Genomic DNA, 8710 nt, shown 5'->3' with positions numbered 1-8710 from the left:
TTCACCCTGCCCTCCGTTTTCTCTTTACTTCAAGTGAAACATGTTAATTATTGTATCCAGACGTTTGTTTTCCACTGATGAATCGTAGCTGAATCTTGTGTTTTGAACTCGAAGCAGCAGCAGCAGCTCTTTTTGTGGGATTCAAATGAAAACATCCCAGGACACCCAACCAGAATCCTCACATAACTCTTTGAGTGGTTTGGTTTGTAAGCCAGATTTGTATCTACTACACTGGAATCCTGGATTAATTAAACGTGTTTTTGTCTTTTAAATGGCTGCCTTTTGTAGATGAGAATATTATTTTTATTTTTTGACACACCCTAAATAGTATAGTATAGTGTGTGCACTCTTGGTTGGGTGTCTGTTTTCTTTTTGGCAATCAGGTCAGTCGAAATAGTGGTGAAAAAAAAAAAAAAAAGAAAAGAAAAAAGAATCAAAAACATCTGGTGGTTTTTCACCACAACGCCAAATAAGAAGTGAAGTCAAGCCAAGTAAGAAAGCGTTTAACGATGCTGACATGAGGACAAAGCCACCAGGAGGAGGAACTGGACTCAGAGAAGCAGGAACAGTCAAAGACTGAGAGTCTCTAGAAAGTTTCTCTGGGAAAAGGCAGAAACAGCTTTTGATATTGAGCTGAATAATGAGTTTGAAAGAAATTCTGGTTACAAGAAACTGTTTATGAAAAAAAAGAAATCAGAGACTGAATAAGTGAGAGAAATGAAAGGTTCAGAGAAAACCTGGGAATTAAAAAGGAAAAGGAGGACGTCAACTGGTTTTAAATCCTCTTCTTGTTGTTGTCCTATTTGAATTTAGAGATCTTTGTTGGGTGGCACAGTGGCATAGCGGTTAGAGCTGTTGCCTCCCAGCAAGAAGGTTGCAGGTTCACTTCCCGGCCTGAGGCCTTTCTGGGTGGAGTTTGCATGTTCTCCCTGTGCACACGTGGGTTTACTCCGGGTACTCCGGTTTCCTCCCACAGACCAAAAAACATGCATGTTAGGTTAATTGATGACTCTAAAATTGTCCCTGGGTGAGAGTGTGAATGGTTGTTTGTCTGTATGTGGCCCTGCGATGGACTTGTGACCTGTCCAGGGTGTCCCCCGCCTCTCGCACAGTGACTGCTGGGGATAGGCACCAGCTCCCCGCGACCCGGAATGGAGAAAGAAAATGGATGGATGTTGGAAATGCCTGCATGTTTTATAGGAGGATGTTTTTAAACAAATAAATATCTGTTTGAGTCTTAATTATCACCGGCAGTGGAAAGGCGGAAGGCAGGCAACGACGTTTTCACCCATGTTTGTGTGAGTTTCCTTGTCGTATTTTAATGAAACACTCGAAAGGTAATCGCTGGATGTGTCTCTGCAGCTGATTAACTTCTGAATTCAACCCAATTCGAAATGGTCGACACAGACAAGAAAAACGGTGCTGACTCGGTTCTTTTCACAGATATCGAGCTGAAACTCGATGTGGTCGTAGCTGAGAGTTGTACTCAATACGTCCTCCAAGCGCTAACAGATCACACAAGACCTGTGCTTAAAACTTTGCCATCAACTGTTGGAGTCCACTTTCTGTCTGTTAACAAGTTATTTTAGAGACCACTGGGTGGATTTTAAGGAAACGTTCAGAATATTATCAGTGGATGTACATCTACAGCTGATTAACTTTTAGAGTCAGTCCAACTCAAGATGGCCACCACAGCTAACCGAACGTAGTCTACACAAAAATGACCATAACTCAGCCAATTTTATAGATATTGAGCTGGATTTTGATGTAGTAATAACTGAGAGTCAGGTCTATTAGATAAGGAATAGGAAAACATTTAATGATTTTTAATGCTTTCTTTTCACTAGCCTTAAAAAGACATGGTAAAACTGAAGGCTTCAAACCTAAAAAAACAAATTCAGGGAAACAATGGATTACATAAGCAATGTAAAGTAGCATGTGCTGCAGCTCAGCCCACAATATAAACTGATTCCTCAAGGTCACTCAGAACGTAAACAGTGAGCCTGGCAAGAAATCCACACTAAGAGAAATGTGGAAACAAACTCTGAAAAAACAAATATATACATTTTTACTTTCACTGGATTTTAACAAAAAGAACAATAACTGGATGTAGTTACTGTAGGTTGGATCTGAAACAGATTTTTTTTCCCCCTTATCAAACAACAACAGCCTACATTCTTTCATTTAAGCGAACACATAACTGATTATTCAGCCATTTTATCCAACTTTCTGCATGCCTAACATTTTAAAACACAAAAAACTGGCTTCAGCTCTTCCTGCACAATGAACTTCCAAGAGCATTTCAGCAATAACAAACGGCTCGTTCTCGTCGAGCATTTATCGGGAGTAAAAAGCCACCGTTCGGGTCGACAGTCCGCAACACAAAACATTCAAACTAAAACAAAACGCAAACACAAAGTGAGATGTAGTGCGTGTGATTATCTTCGTGCAGGAATGCCTTTTCTTGGTTCCATATTCTCCCACATTAATGACTCAAGTGCACCTGACAGCAGCAATACTAACAATCTGCCAGTATGTTCGGTGACAGCTTTGACTAATGACCTGCTACAGCACAAGATATGTGTATGTGTGTGTGTGTGTGTGTGTGTGTGTGTGTGTGTGTGTGTGTGCCACCCCATTCTTCATCTTCCCATTACTCATAAACCTTCTTTATTTTTTCTCTTGGAGAGAAGAATACTATCTTCAGACACAGTATGTTCATATTTCAGATCTTTGCACTTGTAAGAAATACATAGCTTGACTGTGTACAGCTGCTGATGCATGTGTTTGTCTGTGTGTGTGTGTGTGTGTAGAAAGCATATACTTAAATGACATGTTGAGTAAGTACAAAAACAAACTTGAAATATTCACATTTAATAAAGCAGTCATCACTACTGCACTCCGTTGGAGTAAAACTCGGTGACATTTTTATCATCGCTGGTTAAAAACAGATTTTGAAGTTGGTTGTGGGTAATTGGCGTTGGCTCACCGTAGCCCAGCTCACGCTCAGAGCACGTGTTGTGAATGACTCTCATCTACTACCACATCGAATTTTAGCCCAGTAGCTGCAAAATTACCTGAGTTATAGCCTTTTGTGTGTTCTTAAGGTCATTTGGCTAAAGTCCTCATTAAGTCCCATTTTTTCTGGTTGCTCTAACAATTTACTTTAGCTTGCAGGGATGGAGGCAGCTGGGGAAAAAAAAACATTTTCCACAACTGTATTTGTTAAAGATTATTAAATAATTACTTCTGAGGGTTGTCTACTACTGTAACAGTGTTTCAGCTTAAAAGAAATGTGCTCTTTCACTTACCATTACCGCTCAGACAAATTGCCTTTTTTTTCCCCCTCCCACAATGACATGTTTTGCCATAAAAAATTATATCAAACTTAAATGTGTGCTACATTGTGTTAAACAAAACAGCAGGAAACCTCCAACAGCAGACAGATCTGGGCAGCTGCGGGCCAGTCAAGCTAATGCAGTATGGGCTTTGAAGCCACGCTGTAGGACGTTGTGCTGAATAAGGTCTGGTATCCTACTGATATAACCACATACCTATTAGGAAAATATGTCACCCTGATGGTAGTCTCTCGCAAAGTTAAAATTATGCCTCTGAATCAGGAGTATTTTACACAGGAGCAGGTTTTCTATGCCACTGGCGCACCCACATACATTCACAGATGGGGGCTGTCGCACCTTTCACTAAAAGTTTTGCTGTTAAAGTTGTTTTTATTTCCTCAAAGGCAAAATAAAACATGGACTTAACTGATCACGAAACAGTGGTCCACTGCTTGTCTATTTGATGAAGGCTTCTGTTCAGGAACTCAGTTATATTTTTACACAACTGATACTGATGTATGGGTTTTCTTGTATTTTGTTGCATCGACAGACAACGCAGAGTGACAATGACTTTCCAAAATAGAGGAATGTAATTGCAAAAACAAACCTTATAGTGTTTACAAATGCATCGATTGAGCCCACCTTGCCCGTCTTACACAGTAAAGCAGGTATCACACCCACTCACCAACTCAGTTCTGTGACTACCTCCCTTGGCAGCTCAGCCAACCAGCAGCTGATTGACTTTGAACCCCGTCCCCCCTTCCCAAATTACAGATTTGAATTTGATGTTTTACAAATTTCACCAGCATTTTTTTTTTCCTTCCCTTTTCATACGGTAGTCAAAAACAACATGGATGGACCGGGACTAAATTTTGTGATTGGGCCTGTTAAATCTCCCACTCTCCCTGATTACGGAGCAATTTTTACTAACTGTTCAGTCATTTTGTTACTTTTGATTTGGCACAGCACATCTTGAAGAAGAAAGCACCACTGCATTCCCTCTGTGAATGTGTATTATTCTAGTTTATGCCTGAAAAACACATTAAAACGAGAGTAAATATTTAAGTGTTTCTAGAATACACACATTTGTTTCCCCTGTTTTCCTTCCAGTTATCACCAACCTACAGTGTGTCAGTGGATCATAAGCCCAGCTGCTGTGCCATCACTGAGCTTGATTACCGTCTGTCTGATTTTAGTACTGGAGGTATGGCTGGTGTCATAAGGCCTTAATGAGGTTTTTAGACAGGTCTTCAATATAGCTGGAATGACAGAGGGAAACCATATGTGTCCCATTCGCTTCCTAATCTCACTTTATAGGCTGCCGTTAAACAGTTTGCTGACAGCCACAGATTTCTCCCGTTTTTTATTGTCTTGTATATCTGGCTGTATTCTTACATTTAATTTCCTTCTTGTTCTCGTTTTCTCTTTTCTTGCAGCGGTCCTTATGTGTCAAGGCACCTTTCCGAAGTTTCCTTTGTGCTCAACTCTCGTGAAGTTACTGCTCCATTCTCGACCTTAAGAGTCTTCGCTGGTCGGCTCGGCACAACATCTCATTTCCTTTTTGAATGCTCGCACACAAAGCATGGCTAATCTAAATTAGAACATCGGTGCGGAGGGATTAAAGTTTTCAGTCACCATGGCGAGCCTATTCTCCTCCTCGCTAATTTATACAGTAACTGGTAGACAATGGCAGGTTTGAGAGCTTGTTTTACCTACAGTTTATCAAGCTGTGGTTCGAATAAACACCCGATCAACGCCGAGCCTCTTCCGCCTCCTCGTCCCCCGTCCCCCGTCCCCCGTCCCCCTGGCTTCCTGCCTGGTTGGCTGTCTGCTTGGCTCGTAAAATTATCACCTGGTACTAAACAGCTGTCCATAACCAAACATGCACAAAGCACACAGCTGCTGCATGAAGCGGGTGTACATCTGCATGCAGTTAAACACACTCGCACACATGAAGTGTGCACACAGCTGCTGGCCACAGCTGGTGGTTACACTTTGGACGGAGAATGTAGGCAAACACTTGTGCAGACTGGACACAGCTGCTTACCACATGTGCCTGTCTCATCTGTATGAGGGGAGGGACCGACAGGAAGGAGATGGACACCGATTAACTAACTGAGAGGGGAAGCTAGTCCAGAAGAATCGCAGGAGACAAAAGACATGATGACGGCCTTACAAAGGAGAAGAGGTAAATAAAGCGCAGTCCCTGTGATGGACAAAAGACACGATCAAACTGACGAAGCAAACTTGTTTACGTCTCCCTTCCTCTAATTAAATTAACAAGAGAAGAAGTTTTTAATTTGTTTAAACACTGATCCCTATTCTGACCACTGTTACCCGACTCTGCTGATAATTCCATTATTCTCTGATAAATAAATACAAATGGGATCCAACCTTCCACGATATCTTCTAAAGCAGGTCGATACAAATGAGGTTTGACAAACGGGGCATGGTTCCAATAATGCTTCCGAGAGGTGCATCCGAGGGGAGTCCATACGTCAAAAATCGCGTGACTTTACATCGGGCTTTATATATGTCTGCTGGATGGCTGTACTTCCTGCTGCGAGCCTTAAACAGAGGAGGAAACAGACATAGTGTGAGCCGCCATGTTGTCTCCTCTCCGTATGCACCTGCTTTTTCCAAAAAAAAAATCATTTAAGTGGATCCAAAACCAGTTTGCACTGAGCTAAAAGAGCGCTATTTTGAGTCTGGTCCCAGGTGTTCAGACTCTTTTCACCAGAGAAAAGCTGGCAATTTGGGGATTGTTTTAGTGTGACAGAAAAGGAAACAAAACTTTGTTCTTGTTGTTGAAAAAAAAAAAATCTTAATTATGTTCCAGAAAAAAGGTAGAAAACTGCTTTCTTGTATCATCTCTTATAACATAATGAACTGAAAGGACCATCTGAGGTCTCCATAACACTCACCTGTTTAAAAAAAGACACTGACATAATTGATCTGTGACTTTACTTGATTATTTAAAAAATGAAAATATTTTCTTGTAAACAAAAAAAAAAATGTTTAAAGTCATTGGTTTTAATCAGACATAACAGTTATATTTGGGTGTGATTACATTACATTTCTCATTAAACATTTTCTGACCATGTTTTGAATATTTCAAATGTAGCATTTACCGTACAGCATCGTGCAAAAGTCTAAAGCCGTCTCTGATTTCAGTAACATATGTTTCCTTGATTGCATTTTTGACAACGTATCTAGCATTTATAAAAGACTTTTGTAAATGCACAAGAAACAACGTTATGTATATCTACCTTCATTTGCTAAATGTCATTTATTCTGAGTTCACTGCTGTTTCGAGGGAGGTTGTTTTCACGTGAAACAACACTTCCCTGTTTTCTAATATAAAGGCAGCGGGGAGGTAACAATAAAGCAGAACTGTGAAGAAAAGGAGAAAACAAAGAAAAAAAAAAACACTGGGCGTATGTGATCTTTTCCTTCCAGCACAACTTAGAGAGCATCTACGCGTTATGAAATCTGAAAGTGCAACACAGTCACATTTCGCCTCTGCGCCCAATCAATCATTTTAAAATAAACTTGTTTTGCTCGCTCTTTTTCTTTTTTTTTTTCTCCTTCCTCTGTTGCTCATGCATGCAACATATTTTCTGCATTTATTCTTAGACCTCTGAGGCTTTTGTTTTATCTCGCAGGTTAAAGTACACCCCTCCCCACTTGGCACGCTGTCTTTGTAAAGCATCAAAAAACGATTTGAAACAAGGCGCTGCTCTTATTACGCCGTTTTTACTGGTTTTCATTAACCGAATACCTGAAATACACCTGCCCCCCCAAAAAAAGGACGGGATCATTTTATCCATTTACGCATCATAATTCCAAATAAATTGTCAACATAATGAGGGAGCTTGTAAAAATGGGATGGATTGCGTGACTCTAATTGTGCTGCTGTGACGCTGCGGACGTCATTTTCTCTTCGTCGACATTTCTACGGCGCCGCGATCAGCTAAATACTCACTGAGTTCCTACAGCTGATAAACAATGTCAGTTTCCTCTGGAAAAAGTGTTCTCTGATCTGAAAGCCTCAATTATTCCCGGTGTCAATTGAATCTGCAGTATGGGGCTCTGAAAACCTGCAGGAAAAGGAACCTCCATTTTTGAGGCACAATAGCTGCTGGGTAGCTTTACGCACTAAAACTATTCAATTATGTGTCAGAAATCATCTTAATTTGTGGCAAAAATACTACTTTAGTTAGTAAGTGAGCCTGATGGTGGGAATGGTGACAACAGTCAAAAAAGATCAAAAACAAACAGTTTTTTCTTCTTTGTTTTGGTGTTTATAATAAAGTCTGATGGTGCCCTAATTAATCCTTTAGGCCTTTGTGGCTCCATAACACCATTGCACTAATTAATGCTTTGATTTGATGAAAACTGGAAGACCAGAAGCCTTAAGTACTTAATTATAAGCACATTAGAACATTAACTGCATCAACAGAACATTGTTATCAGAGGGGCACTTGTTGTTTTTGAGTAAGAATTTGAGTTTTAAAGACCTCGTAGCTTTTTAGTCCCAGCACCATCTTTTACTCAAAGAATGGAGAATCAGGTCTGTGTGGAGGGAAGGACAATTCTTAACTTTTCTTCAGATCATAAACATCTAAACTTCTGGTAGAGTTTTGAACTTTGAATCTTTTATTTTTACCTGTGTTGACAGTCTACTTTGACTCAGCCCTTTCCTCTGTCTCTGTCAGTTTTCTCAGGCTATTATATGATCACAGTATCAGACTTCTCTTAGATGCCTTAAACTGTCTCAATTAAGCTCTTTTTCCCTGCACCGTTCGGAGACTCACGCGTCTTTAAAAGAGAAGAGCGATATAACATCCGTTCGACTAAAAAAAATCAACCACAGAAAGAGTAAAATAAAAGAAAGTACAGTATAGCGCAGAATTGGCTTAAAAATGTCTAAATAAGACTGAAAATGTACAAGTGAAAATGCGATATATCAAGATAAAGCACTGGACCTGCAGGTTTTACTTGAAACACCGACTGTGAAGAGTAAATTGAGTCTGAAAATACTGGAAAGAAATGGTACGAAAATTATTTAAATATGATGTTTTTACTGATGCCAGTTTTCACACACACACAAAAAAAAACACTTTATCCGACTCAACACTGTACACACAGCAGACCTTTTAGGGCTAATCTGTGTTGACACACTTTTCAGATGGTGGACTAGTTTAGCTCCCTGTCTCACATCAGGGAATAGATCCACTACGATCATAAATCATAAACGATCATCAGTAATAGCTCATTAATTTGAGACAGAACACGTCACACCCTTTATTATCCGGCTGCCCCACAAGCACCAGACACACTATGTCAACTCAGCTCCACTTTTTTTTTTT

Source organism: Kryptolebias marmoratus, linkage group LG1, assembly GCF_001649575.2.
Source record: "Kryptolebias marmoratus isolate JLee-2015 linkage group LG1, ASM164957v2, whole genome shotgun sequence".
NCBI classification, from domain to species: domain Eukaryota; kingdom Metazoa; phylum Chordata; class Actinopteri; order Cyprinodontiformes; family Rivulidae; genus Kryptolebias; species Kryptolebias marmoratus.
The sequence above is the reverse complement of the archived record's forward strand: the minus strand, read 5'-3'. Positions refer to the sequence as shown.